Source organism: Aotus nancymaae, unplaced genomic scaffold, assembly GCF_030222135.1.
Source record: "Aotus nancymaae isolate 86718 unplaced genomic scaffold, 86718_ANA_hifiasm-v0.15.2.pri h1tg000059l, whole genome shotgun sequence".
In the NCBI taxonomy this organism is placed as follows: Eukaryota; Metazoa; Chordata; class Mammalia; order Primates; family Aotidae; genus Aotus; species Aotus nancymaae.
In genome coordinates this window covers 51,306,050-51,321,154 of record NW_026988473.1, presented here as the reverse complement: position 1 = coordinate 51,321,154, position 15,105 = coordinate 51,306,050, and the positions used below count along the sequence as shown (strand labels likewise).

The 15,105-nt window shown below is 40.8% G+C and overlaps 1 protein-coding gene across 2 annotated transcripts in view; it reads right to left on the bottom strand.

Annotated features, from left to right (window-relative positions):
• STK33 (serine/threonine kinase 33) overlaps nucleotides 1-14,636 on the bottom strand; it is a 195,077-nt gene extending 180,441 nt beyond the window's left edge. For both annotated transcript variants that reach the window (XM_012456715.2, XM_012456716.2), the window contains exon 1: nucleotides 14,492-14,636. The gene's annotated coding sequence lies outside the window, so the exon portion shown is untranslated. The remainder of the gene's footprint in view (nucleotides 1-14,491) is intronic.
• Between the last annotated feature and the right edge of the window lie 469 nt (nucleotides 14,637-15,105).

The window sequence follows — 15,105 nt, the reverse complement described above, 5'->3', positions numbered from 1 at the left end:
TCCACTTGGAAGCTCAGATTTCTCAGCCAAGCAAAAGTATCTGCTGCTCCATTCATCACTCCCTCTCAATTCCTCCTGGGACGCCTTTTCCTTCCTCCCCACCAACTCACATTCCTCATCTTGAGCCAAACCTTAGTCTAATCCCTCTCACACAGAAAGCCTTAATTCAGCCCATCTCCTTAGAAACCTTTCTGCAACCGATATACACAGTGTTGTACAATTTTCCCATTCATATCTCATAATATTTCTGCATATATGCTTAGAAATATATATTTCTGCATATGAGATAACAGCCTGGGCAACACAGTGAGACCCCCATATATGCAAAAAAAAAAAAAAATGCTGAGGCATGGTGGTATATGCCTGTGCTCCTAGCTACTCAGGAGGCTGAAGCAGGAGGATCACTTGAGTCTGGAAGGTCGAGGCTATAGTGAGAAATGATTCCACCACTGCACTCCAGACTGGGTGACAAAGTCACCAGGGAAATTCTTCCAGCATGATGACTTTTGGTTTCACGATACCAAATCAAAGAACCTACCCCGAGCTAAGGCTCATCCCAGAAAAGAGATTCCTCCATTGACTTAGGAAAAGACACCAACCACTTACAAGGAGTCTTCTAAGTGTTTGGAAGAAAGTCTGTCCTGAAAGAGAACTCTCTGCCCATGAAGGATGGGTCCTTTTCAATGAGAAGATATGTAACATCCCCTATTTTATCAATTTACTGGCATGATAACTCGCATCAGTTTAAAGTCATGTCATCCACAATGAGCACAAGCTAAATACACTAAATCATCTTTCATGCGATATGTATTTTTTGAACTCTTAGTGGTTTGCACTTAATGCTTTATTTTAAAATCAGATTTAATCATTTCATATAACCAGTACTTCTTCAGGAAGATGGATTTCATTTTACCTCTACATCTATTACCTCAGGTCAGAATTGCAATGAATTGTAATGCCATTTGAAACCACTAATACAGCATTCAACAATCCAATTAGCAAGGGAGTCTGAAAATACAATTTTCCAAAATGACTACAGTGCTCCCACTTCCTATTCTTAAATATCTAAGACACTAATTGAATGTCCATGCTATTTTATTTATAGATCTTTCTCAAATACTCTCACAATAAAACCACCCATTTTTAATTCCTACTTCCATAAAAGCCCTTTGTTGGCTCTATTTTGAAGAGTTAACAGGGCTGTATTTTTTAAAAAATCAATTTGATAAACAAAATACATTTTCTTATGATACTCAGAGATCTCTACAGCATATAGCTTGATTTTTTTAACAACAGGAACAAAGGACAAAACTAAAAAGTGTAATTCTCAATTATACAAAACAAATCGGTGTTGTATTAGTCTGTTTTCATACAGCTATATAGAACTCCCCAAGACTGGGAAATTTATAAAGGAAACTGGTTTATTTGACTCACAGTTCAGCATGGTTGGGGAGGCCTCAGGAAACTTACAATCATGGCAGGTGAAGGGGAAGCAGGTACCTTCTTCACGAGGTGGCAAAAACGAGAAGTGCTGAGCGAAGGGGGAAGAGCTGCTTATAAAACCATCAGATCTCATGAGAATTCACTCAGTATCATGAAAACAACATCGGGGAAACCATCACCATGATTCAATTACCTCCACCTGGTCTCTCCCTTGACGTGTGCAGATCATGGGGATTATGGGAATTTCAATTCAAGATGAGATTTGGGTTGGGACGCAAAGCCTAACCATATCAGGTATATACGTGGATAAGTATATATGTACATGGCATATATCCCCTTAATTATCTTATGAAATTTTAATGTCAGATAGTTTTCATCCACATTACAGCCTTCTGGGCTACGGTATGTTCAGGAATATAAAACAAATGGCATAAATCACCAAAGCAAACCCTACAGTCCCTACAGTGGAGAAGTGGCCACAACATAGCATCAGTAGTAAAGAGGCAACCACAGAATCTAGAAATTACAAAGAATATCTGAGGACATCTGGCATAGCATGGAATTTCTTTCACAGAAGATCTGATGGATGCTGACATAGACACTGTTTAAAGTTACCCAATGACAGGGAGCTCATTCCTTAACTTCCTCAAGAAACTCATTTAACTGGACACCACCAGAATGTTTTTCCCCAAAACGAGCCAAAATTATCTCCTTACAAAACTTCTTACAGCTCATACATAGTTATGTCCTTCTTACAGATATGCCTAGTCCTTCTTTAACAGGTTTCTGTCTTTCAGATATGAAGGAAATGAGCATGTGTCCCCTTGGTCATATCTCCTAGAGGCCAGCTGTCTTTTCTGCAACACCAACACCCTTGGCTGTCCTTCATATCATTTAAAGGTCTTCACCAGTCTTCACCATCCAAGTCCCTTTACTTCTGGATGAAATCCAATTTGCCAATATTTCTACTGAAAAATGGCATCCGGTACTAAAAATAAAACTCCACAAATTATTGCTAACATTATTAACGAGGAAGCAGATATTTAGGAAAGGATCAAACTCAAGAACCCTCTGCTTCATAGGGAGCAAGTCTTGACATGCACTATGGAAATGACTAGATGAACAGAAAATATAAATCAATGCTATCCAAAGACAATGATAAGAAAGATGGGGGAGGGTAGTAAAAAAATCATGTCATCAAGCTATTCATTCTGAAAGAAGTTAACCCCCCTATATGCTAGTCGCAGCCTAAATTATCTAGGATAATGATAATCTGGGTGTAATATGACCAAAACTTTCTAAATTTACAATAAGCATAGTTATGCAGAGAATAATCACATCCTCTGAAATAAGTTACTTTTAATCTCATCTAAAGAATCAAATAAAATAAAAAAAACACTAGATGTAATTAAGACTGTAGTTTCTCTGGAGATTATAGCAATCAGACATTTTAAGTATTCTAGGAATGAAACATTTGAGGCAATTAAGGAAATCCTATTGAAAAAAATTAGTCTGTAAAACAGAGATAATATGGGACTAAGGAATGGCTTATTAATAACATTCAATTCTGACTATAATGAATACAGCTATTACAATTTCAATTCACTGGTGGCTGAGCTCAAAAAGCTAAAATGCTGCCACTCAATCTGCCTCGAGGATCCAGATCTAATCAGTACACTCACTGCCTGTTACATTTATTGAACTGCAGAATTATTTTAGGTTGAAAGGAATTTACATGAAAACAAAACAAAACAAAAAACCAAAGCTAGTAAATGGTAGGGCCAGAACCCAAGACCAAAATCTGGGACTTTGCTATACTTGAGCAACTCTTCGAATATTTGGAAATAGCTACCATACCTTCCCTTCCCACCTCTAACCAATCTTCTTTTAAGGCCAGTTTCTTCAATGATTGATAAAAGGGAGGATTCCAGAACAAAGTCCTACATAAGTGACTTCTGGAACTTCATACATATTCTTTCATGTCTCAAGTGTCAGCTTGGGCTGTATCTTGAGAGAATGAATACTGTAAGGATGACTGCTCAACAAGACTAGAACTCCTAAGCTGCTCAGCAACTCCTCAACCCTCCATTATTAATACCACAAAGAAGCCAGGGCAAGAGAGGCCTGAGAGATACAGCCTTGGAGCAAGGCCAGTCAGTGAAAGACTATGGGATATGATCAGAGGAAGACTATGACAATGCCAACATCAGAAGCACCAGAGCATAAATCTCTGGTTTAGGCACCTTCCACCTAATACTTGGCCCTTCTCCAACAGCTCTCTCTCTACCAGGTCTCAGCCATCCTAATACGATAGGTCTTTCCTGTTACTAACTGCCCGGGCAAACAGGGGATAGACCCTTTCAGACAAAGCATACACCCACAGAGGGAGCTCTCCATGAACTGAAAGGTCATGTCCTAAAGTAAACAGGCAATTAACCTATGCAGGATGCTAGAAAAGAATCAGGAAGGCAAAAGCGCAAAATAGCAGATTCTTAGAGAAAATGCTAAAGACAAAAGACAAAGAAAATGATTTTTTAAATCTAGCCTTAGAAGAACAGCAAGTCCAAGACAGACAAATTGTGTTTCTGTCCTATCCATCAAAATGGACCTCAGGCCAGGCTCAGTGGCTCACGACTGTAATCCCAGCACTTTGGGAGTCTGAGGCGGCAGATTGCTTGAGCCCAGGAGTTCAAGACCAGCCTCAGCAAAATGGAAAAATACTGTATCTACAAAAAATACAAAAATTTAAAATTAGCACCAGGTGCAGTGGCTCACACCTGTAATCTCAGCACTTTGGGAGGCCGAGGTGGGTGGATCACTTGAGGTCAGGAGTTCTAGACCAGTCTGACTAACATAGTGAAATTCCATCTCTACTAAAAATACAAAAATTAGCTGGGCATGGTGGCAGGTGCCTGTAATCCCAGCTACTCAGGAGGCTGAGGCAGGAGAATTCCTTGAACCCAGGGGGCAGAGGTTTCCATGAGCCAAGATCGTACCACTGCACTCCAGCCTAGGCAACAGGGTGAGACTCCGTCTCAAAAAAAAAAAAAAAAAATTGGCTTGTTTCCTTCCATAACAGATTATGAGCTCAACATGGAGTGTATATTTTTATCTTTGTATCTCAAACACCTAGCATAGTATCTGGCTCATAATTTGGTAAGTGAATGACTCAAATGAGGGAAGTGAGGACGAGTGCAGTGGCAACCACATGCAAGGCTGTGTGTCATGAATATCTGGCATGTCTCCCTCAATGATTTGTGACAGACAGAATGGTATCTGATACCCAATAGGTGATCAACAAAAACTGACTGAATAAATCAAGTGAACAAACATGAAAAGAGCCAGAACAGATTCAGCAAAGTATTATTTATGACAACAAGTATGAAGATTCCCTCCAACTCTAAGAGTCTATGGAGTTTTTTTAATTGCATTTATAAAAATTTATTAGAAAATTTGAAAACATGCTGGACATGGTGGCTCATGCCTATAATCCCAGCACTTGAGAGGCTGAGGCAGGTGGATCACAAAGTCGGGAGTTCAAGACCAACCTGATCAAGATTGTGAAACCCCGTCTCTACTAAAACTACAAACATTAGCCAGGTGTGGTGGCAGATGCCTTTAATCCCAGCTACTCGGGAGGCTAAGGCAAGAGAATCACTTGAACCTTTGAGGCAGAGGTTGCAGTAAGCCAAGATCACGCCACTGCACTCCAGCCTGGGCAAGAGAGTAAGACTCTGTCTCAAAAAAAAAAAATCTGAAAACACTGAGATGGGAAACTAGCATTTATTAAAGGGCTACATATTTGTTAGGCACTTTACATACGACATTTGCTTTTCATAATTTTGGGAAATGTTAATTATAAGCCCCTTTTATAGAAAAAGGAACCAAAGCTAGAAATGCAAGACCAAAATTTGAACCCAGGTGAGCCTGAGCTCACCAATGCTAAGCTTTCCCATACTGCACGCTTGAACCTCTGGGAAGAACACACGGCACACCTCCCTATCATTCCACTCCAAGAAAAGGAGTTCTGAACAAGCCACGGCTCAACTGGATCGCAATTCCAGAGGAAGGAGTTTTTGATGGAAGGTTAAAAAAACAAAGGTGAAAAGTTTTTTCTTCCCTTGAGGATCATCACCTTTTCTTTGTGGAAAGTTTCATATGGCCCCTTCTGTTTCTCCCATGAGGCTGTAAAGAAAATCTTAAGGCCTCTTCACCTTGGTAGAGGGCAATCCTTCCTTTGCTCTTCCCTTTCCCCAAGGGGTCAAGTGGGAATCAGGTTATGATCCAGAAAAAAAAAAAGATGACAAAGAGGCATCCATATGGGTCTACTTAGAGGCCTTAAGTGAGTTTAGAGAGGGAAGCAGCCTTGAAGCTTATAACCTCAGCAGGCCAATTATCTTAGTTCAGGCTGCTCTAACAGAATACCATAGACTGGGTGGCTTAAACAACGAATATTTATTTCTCACAGTTATGGAGGCTGGGAAGTCCAAGACCAAAGCACCAGCAGATCTGATGTGTGGTGGGGGTACTCTTCCTGGTTTGCAGATGGCCATCTTCCTGCTGTGTTCTCACATGGTGGAGAACAGAGAGCACTCTGGTCTTTCCATTACCTTATAAGGTCACTAGTACCATTCATGAGGGCTCCACGCTCATGACCTAATTACCTTTGAAATTCCCCCACATACCATCACACTGGGGATTTAGACTTCAACATATGAAATCTGAGGGGATACAAACACTCAATCCATAGCACTAATTCACCAAATTATATTCCTACTGGAAATTTGGAGCCAAAGTCCTGTTAGCAATATAGAAAGTTTCTTTGCCTGGAATGTCCTCTATGTAGGATGGTGGCATTAACTGGAGTGACAAGGAATTAGCCAAATTTTGTCTCCCCAAAATATGCCTAATGAGTTGACTTTAACAAGTGAAATCAAGTGTACAACAAACAGGACAACTGAATAGCTACTCATAAAAGAATGAATCTGGACATGTACCTCAAATCATAAACAAAAATTCACTCAAAATGGATCCAGAACCGAAATATGAGATATAAAATTACAGAACTTTTAGAAGAAAACATAGGGGTAAATCTTTATGACCTTGTATTAGACAGCAGTATATTTTAGATATGGCACCTAAACCAAAAATATATATATTGGACTTCATAAAATTAAAAATTTTTGTGCTTCAAGGAACACTACCAAGAAAGTAAAAAGACAACCTACAAAATGGAAGAAAAAATTTGCATATCAATTATCTGACAAGAGTCTAGTATCCAGACTACATAAAGAACTCTTACAACTGAACAAGAAAAAGACAACCCAAATTACAGACAAAATATTTGAATAGCTATTTCTCCAAAGAAGAGATACATATTGCATATCTTCCAATTAACACATGAAAGTATCCTAACATCATTAGTTATCAGTAATAATGTTACTGATATTTAGAAAATGTAAATCAAAACCATAATGAGATACCACTCTACACATACTAGCATGGCTATACTCAAAAAGACAAGTAACAAGTTCTAGTGAAGCTATGGAGAAATGAGAACCCTCATACATTGCTGTTGGGAATGCAAAATGGTACAGCCGCTTTGGAAAACAGTTTGGCAGCTCCACAAAAAGTTAAACACAGAGTTACCATATGACCAGCATTCCACTCCTAGAGAACCCAGGAGAACTGAAAATATATGTTCACACAAAAACTTGTACATGAATATTCACAGCAGCATTATTCAAAATACCAAAAAAAAATGAAAATAACCAAAATGGTCATCAACTGATGAATGGATGCACAAAATGTACCATAAGATGGAATTCTATTTGGTCACAAAAATGAATAGAATACTAATATATACCACGACAGAAATGAACTTTGAAAACATCATGCTAAGTGAAAGAGGCCAGATACAAAAGGCCACATACTGTATAATTCCATTTATACAAAATTTCCATAACAGGCAAATCTATAGAGAAAGAAAGATTCATGATTGCCAGAGCTTGGGGACAGGGAGAATAAGGTGTGACTGCTATTGGATGTGAGGGTTCTTCTTAGGGGTGATAAAAATGTTCTGGAATTAAATAGTAGTTATGGTTGCTAGTATCATTGCTATTTAACTATTGTGCACTTTAAAAGGGTGAATTTTATGGTATGCAAATTATATCTCAATAAAAAAGTGAGGTGCAACTATAAAAAGGAGCCAAGTATACACATTATATGTACCATCAAAGAGATATGACAGAAAAGCAATAAAGAAGTTAACTTGAAAATCACTGCTGGATATTGGTGTTTACTTTCATAATAACAAATATGAAAATATTAAATTTTTATTGCCATAAACTGAAAACCAAAATAAAAAAGATTGAGAGCAAAATTAATTGGATTTCCATGAAAAATATCCAAGGATAAATATTTGCTTTCTTCCCAATATTTCAGCTGTTTGGAAGCTGAGCTCCTTACAGCAGATATAAGAGCCTCGATGTTAGATTTGCTAGCAGCAAACAAACTTGAAAAAATTCAAGTCTAAGACCCTGAGCCTCAGATGCACTGCCTTTGGTAAACGGTAAATGAATTCTCTCCCAGTGAGCTCTGTCATTGTAGACAAGCATTCCACCATGATAATGACAAAGTAACAGAGTATAACTTTCAATTACCAACATCTCAACCTTGGAGACTGCATGAACATTTGACTTAAAGCTTTTTTATAAGCCTCTGAATTAATATGTGTGAGACCAAATGGCCAGTTTTTCCAAATAATCATCAACTCATGTTAAGAATACTCAATCATAAGCAAACTTTTTACACATACCCTATAAAAGATATAATACAATATTCTAGAACTGTCCCTGGCATATGATCAGCACCCCATAAATATTTATTGAATGAATGTTTATAATAGTCAATATTGTTTACTAAATTACTTGATCAAAAATAAGGATCAGTAATAGTATTCCTAAATCAACTTATCTTTATCAATAGAAAATTGTTTTTATATATTTATTTATTTATGAGATGGAGTCTTACTCTGTCGCTAGGCTGGAGTTCAGTGGAGGGATCTCAGCTCACTGCAACCTCTGCCCGCCTCCCTCCTCCCCGGGTTCAAGCGATTCTCCTGCCTCAGCCTCCTGAGTAGCTGGGACTACAGGTGCATGCCACCACACTCAGCTAATTTTTGTATTTTTAGTAGAGATGGGGATTTCACCATGGTGGCCAGAATGGTCTCAATCTCTTGACCTTGTGATCCGCTTGCCTCAGCCTCCCAAAGTGCTGTGATTACAGTCATGAGCCATCATGTCTGGCCTCCTTAATTTATTTCTAATGTAATACCACATAATACCACATCCTTATTGATCTTCAAACAGACAAGTCAATGGTTATTAAGAAAGGTAATTAGTCCGTTATATATAAAAAGAACATTCTAATTCTTAAAATTACTGCCCCTCACCTTGTAAACTTTTTTTTTTTTGAGACAGACTCACTCTGTCGCCCAGACTGGAGTGTAACGGCTGGATCTCAGCTCACTGCAACCTCTGCCTCCCAGGTTCAAGCAATTCTCCTGCCTCAGTCTCCCAAGTAGCTGGGATTACAGGCATGTGCCAGCATGCCCAGCTAATTTTTGTTTTTTTTTGGTGTTTTTTTTTTTTTTAGTAGAGATGGGGTTTCACCATGTTGGCCAAACTGGTCTCAAACTCCTCCTGATCTTGTCATCTGCCTCGGCCTCCCAAAGTGCTGGGATTACAAGCGTGAGCCACCACGCTCGGCCAAACTTTTTAAAATAAAACAACTTCAGGTCAATAAAACTGCAGGGAGTTGTGAGATTAATTTCTTATGCACTCTACAATTTATTTTAGTTAATAAACTAAGAAAATATATATTAATAAAGCTGAACAATAAGGTGTCCATTCTTCACATTCTAGAGCTCTGAGATAAATCCAAACAAAACACAATTAGCCTCACTCATATATATTGGAGTTCAGCAGGAAAGGAAATTCTTTCTCAATCACATCTTAAGGCATACCAATTTATCAATGCCAAAAAAGTCAGCAATTAATTTTATATTGCACTTTCCATTTTGTAAGCCTCTTTTTAAAAACAAGAAAGTATTTTTCAGTATTTAACAACTATAGGTGTTTGAAGTACTACATAGTATCATCAGATGAATAAAAGTAGAAAATAGCTCCGAGAACACATCTCCTCTTTCAGGATACTTCTTCTTTAAGTCTTTAAGGATAAGCTTCTACAACGTTTGACAGATAAGTCAATGGTTGAAACAGCCTTCAGTTCAAACAACTCAGAAACCGTCTTCCTCAATCTCCCTTACAGTAGTGTAAGCTCTTCTCCTTGCTTCAAGGACACATGAAGACATGAGTACCCACCTTTGTATCATCCTCTTTCAGGTTTTTTATTGGACATCACACTACTCAGCTTTCTTGTACTTACTTTCTTTACCTCTTGATTTGCTGACATTACAAAATAACATTTTTAAAGAAAATGCAGATAGATAGCTGGTCTCTACATGGGAAGAACTTTCTAAGCATAAAAGTGATGGATCATAAAGGAAAAGATTAACAGGCAGACAACATAAAATTGTTTTAATTTCTATAAATCACAAGCCATCATAAATTAAAGGGCAATTGTGGGGAAAATGCCCCACATGAAGAAGGGTTAATACCCTCACATGGTTCAGTGAGTGGCCAAGACAGTGCCCCCAGCATTCCCTCATCCTCTATACAGGAAACTGCAATGGCTCTACAATTGAAAAAAAAAAAAAAAAAAAGAGGTTGCAGCTTCTCTCCTGCAGCTTTGAAAATTACTCTGCCTTTCCTTGTCTGTCTCGGTCTTTGCCTCCTACCTGGATGCTCTCTTTCTTTCAAGCCCTGTTTAACTTAAGTTCACATAAACAGGCAATCAGCCCAGTCTTGATTCCAGATTTTTCCCAAGAAACAGCCTCTGAAACAGTTTTCTACCTTGCTCTGTAGCCTGCAGACAAGTAACAACTCGTCCCAGGCTCCAGGGATGCCTTATCCAACTAATTCCAGCCAAAGCCAAGCAGAGTGGCTCCTGCCTGGGCTGGGGAAGATAAAAATCAAACAATTCAACAACTGCTGAAAAAAAAAAAAAAAAAAAAAAAACTAAGACTCCAATACAAAAACCATCAAAGAGCTTATGGAGGCAACTAACAAAAAAGAAATAGCTAATAGCTAACAATAAGATTTCTTAACACTTAAAACATATTAATAATGATAGATGTGGGTCAAAATTAGGAGGTGCCATTTTATCTGTGAAATTAGCAAAGTTTTTAGAATAATAATGCTAATACGGGTGTCATAAAACTGATGGTGGCAATGTAAATTGGCAATCTTTCTGGAAAACAGTATGACAATGTTTCGATACGCCTTGAGAGCTTCGCAATCTTCCTGCCCTTTGACCTCCCAATAATTTCATTTTTGGGAAGTGATCCTTTTTTTTTATTTTGAGATAGGGTCTCACTCCATTTCCCACGCTGGGGTGCAGTGGCAAGTTCACTGCAGCCTTGAACTCCTGGGTCAAAGAGATCCTCCCACCTCAGCCTCCTGAGCATTAGGGGCTAGCTACAGGTGCATGGCACCACACCTGGCTAATTTTTTAGTTCTTTTGTAGAGATAGGGTCTTGCTATGTTGTCCAGACTGGTCTCAAACTCCTGGCCTCAAGTGATCCTCCCACCTTGGCCTCCAAAACTACTGGTTTTACATGCATGGACCTCCACACTCAGCCCAGGAACTGATCTTAAGTAATCAAAAAAATGTAGCAAAAAGATTTAAGTATAAAGACATTCATTACTAAATTTTGTACCTGAGGTCTAAATACTCAACAATAAGTAAATTGCAAGTAAATTAAGTTTCATCCATGGTGTGATTATGGAACTAATAGAAATGATATGAGAACTGACCCTTGTATAGTACCGATGAAGGACCATTCCCTGTTCTATACAGTTAACTTGTACTAACTCATTTACTTCTCAAAACAGCATGACATGGAGCCTGTGACACAGGCAGGTGCTCATATCATCTCCATTTTACAGTTGAGGAATCTGAGGCCAGAGAAGTTCAATGATTGGCTCAAGATTACACTAAAGCAGAATCACATATCCTCATCTGAAATTCTAACACCCAGAAATCTCAGAAAATCAAGTGTTTTCTCTTTTTTTTTAATTTTCTCTTTTTCAGAGACAAGGTCACCCAAACTGGACTGCAGTGGTGCAATCACAGCTCCCTGCAGCCTGGGGTTTGCTTTGGGGCTCAAGAGATCCTCCTACCTCAGCCTTCTGAGTAGCTGGGACCACAGATGCACACCACCATGCCCGGCTAATTTTTAAAACATTTTGTAGAGATGGGTCTTATTATGTTGCCCAAGCTGGTCTCAAATTCTTAGCTTCAAGTGATCCTCGCACCTCAGCCTCCAACAAGAGTCAGTGTTTTCATAAACTTGTGGCAAACTCATTTGCAAAACCTGACTTAAACTGACAATGAAATCATGTGTTATCCTTATCCTACTTAGAGAAAATTCATTTAACTAAAGAGAAGTTCATGTGTTTGATTACAAAGTTCTGCGACCCCACCAGACGTGATGCAGTGTCTATACCATGGCATCTTTCCATAAAGTGAAAATTCTGAATTTTAAAACACAACTAGCATCGTAAGTTTTCAGATAAAGAACTGTGACAGAGCTGTGCCAATTCTAAGCCATCCACCTGTGCTCCTAACCACCACGTGATCTTTTCAGAGCCTGTTTAATGACATAGGAAAATGCTTATCATTCAAGTATTTACACAGACAAATTTTAAATTGCAATTGTGGTAAGTGCTACTAAGGAGAAATCATTGGCACCAGAAGAACCTATGTCAAGCAGGTTTATCCTAGACAGTCAGAAGCAGATTTCCTGAGGAAATATTTGACCTGAGATGTGAACAAGAATTAGCTAAAGAAAAGAGGAAAGAGCACATCTGGCACGGAGACTATCATATGCAACAGCCCTGTAGTAGGAGGAAAATGGCACACAAGTCTGAGAAGAATCCAATGTCGGCCAGGCGCAGTGGCTCACTCCTGTAATCCTAGCACTTTGGGAGTGCTAGGATTACAATCAGGTGGATCACCTGAGGTCAGCAGTTTGAGACCAGCCTGGCCAACATGGAAAAACCCCATCTCTACTAAAAGCACAAAAATTAGCCAGGCGTGGTGGTGGGCGCCTGTAATCCCAGCTACTCAGGAGGCTGAGGCAGGAGAATTGCTTGAACCTGCGATGTGGAGGTTGCAGTGGGCAGAGATCGCACCTCTGCATTCCAGCCTGGGCAACAAGAGTGAAACTCCATCTTAAAAAAACAAAGCCAATGCAGAATAACCATTTGCCTCAGTTTGCCTGACAGAGCCCAAGTTAGATCTTTTGTCCTAGTATAAATAATAACATTCTTTTTCTGAAACGGAGTCTCACTCTTGACCAGGCTGGAGTGCAGTGGCGCAATCTTGGCTCACTGCAACCTCCACCTTCCAGGTTCAAGCGGTTCTACTGCCTCAGCCTCCTGAGTAGCTGGGATTACACGCACTCACCACCACTCCTGGCTAATTTTTGTATTTTTAATAGAGGTGGGATTTCACCATGTGGATCAGGCTGGTAGCTTCTTTTACTCTCAAAAATATCTTGGACTGGATGATCAAGTATATGGTCACCCAACTTTTAGGCCACATTAAGAGTTCTGACTTTATCCTAAGAATAATGAGAAGCCATGATGGATTTTAAGCTAGAGGAGGTGGGTGGGTAGCATAATCAAATTTTAATTGTTAAAGCAGTAATCCTGCTGCAGGGCAAAGAATGGATGGGAATATTGAAAGGAAAGGGTTAATACCTTTAGACTAGTTAGGAGGCTACTACTGGACAACAGATAATGGTAGACTGGTCTAGTGTGATAGTAGCAGAGACAGAGATACTCAGATGGATTTGAGATTTGGTATGAAGATAAAATGAATAGAACTTGATAATTGTTTGGATATGGAAAGGAAGAAAGTGTGAGGTGTCTAGGATGAGGCCAAGATTTCTGATTTGCAAACTAGATAGAGGTTGGTATGACTCATTGAGATAACATATTTACATGAGCTAAAACTTAGAAAGTGTGATATATCTGCATATCTATCACAGTCTAAAGGCACAGGCCTGGAAAACAAGGAGAGAGTTTAGGTTCAAAACTTGTTGATGTTCCTTTCCATTCACAGAGCCCTCCTCCAAGGCAGGACCATCCTATTTTCTGGTTGCATATTAGAGTTATTTGGTGGTCAGACAAAAAAGAAGGTCCTCCTTAGCTGGTGATGTGGGACGGGAGCACTAGACTACTTTTAGCATGCAAATATCCCTTACCACTAAGCTTTTTACATGTACTGTTCACAAAACAGCTTCACATACAGGTTCACTGAAACCCACGACCTTGTGAGAAATTATCATCAACATTTAGGAAACTGAGGGAGAGCACTTAAATTACCTGTCCACAGAGCCAGTGCGGGGCTGCTTTATGTCAACCTATCACCTCCTATGTGCATCCTCTGGGTGCAAGAGACTATCTTAAGGGCAACAAGAAACCGACCATAAAATGAGGTCCTACTAGGTACCAGGCTCTAGGAGAAAAAAACTCAACTTCAGAACTTCTAAGGCTGTTTCTCACACACTTACCCTACAGTAAGTTCACTTTAAACTTTCAAAAAGGTTCAAGTCCCAAGATGGCGTGGAGGTGTGAGACGGTGGAGATGAACCCGGGCAGACAGAGACCACCCTAAATACCGGACCGGGGTGGGAGGGAATGGGGTCCCAACTGCTGGGCCCCAGGAGACACTCGGAGCGGTCCGCGGGCTCGGCCGGGTCCCTCCGCTGGGGGGCCGCCAGCCGACCGGCAGCGGGAGGCCCAGAGGCCCGTTTGCCCACCGCGTTGCTATAGCAACGGCCAGGTCCGGCTGCGCCCCAGGCCGTCCTCCCCCTCCCGCGGGCACTCCCTGAGCGGCCACTCCAGGGACCACTCACCGCGGCCGGCGGGCTGGCGGGCCTCCGACAGGTGCGCACACTTCGCGCAAGTTGTAACCAAGCCCGGAATTCTGCACCGGGAGAAACTTTTCAGCCCGCAGAGCAGCCGCAGGGCGTGGACGGGGGCCGCGCGGGGACAAAGAGCGGCGGCGGGTGCAAAGCCCCTTTTCCAAGCCGCGGGGCTGGCCCAGAGGTGCCGGCTGCACAACGGCGCCCACGTGCCCCGGGTGCAGCCCCAGGCGCGTCCGCGGGCAGCTCCCCTCAGGGACGGACCTAAAATCCCGTCTGGGGCACAGAGGAGCAGCCACATGTACGTAAAATACAGCTTTGTAGCACGAATATCACGGTACTGAGGTGACTGATGCCCAGGCCACTCTTCTCACTCCGGGTCAAGCCCTGAACCCCCAGCCAGTTGGAGCTAGGGCTGCAAGCCTTGAACTGCAGTGCGGGGGTGAGGGGGGGGGAGTTAGCCTAAAAAGATGGGGAAATGCTGGGGGGAGGGTGTTTGTCCCCACACAGGGGCTGAGAAGACTCCTGACAGATCAAATGACGATTCTCACGGATATATTTTAGCTACAAACCTATGAGGAACCATCTGAATGCCTGTCCCCGGC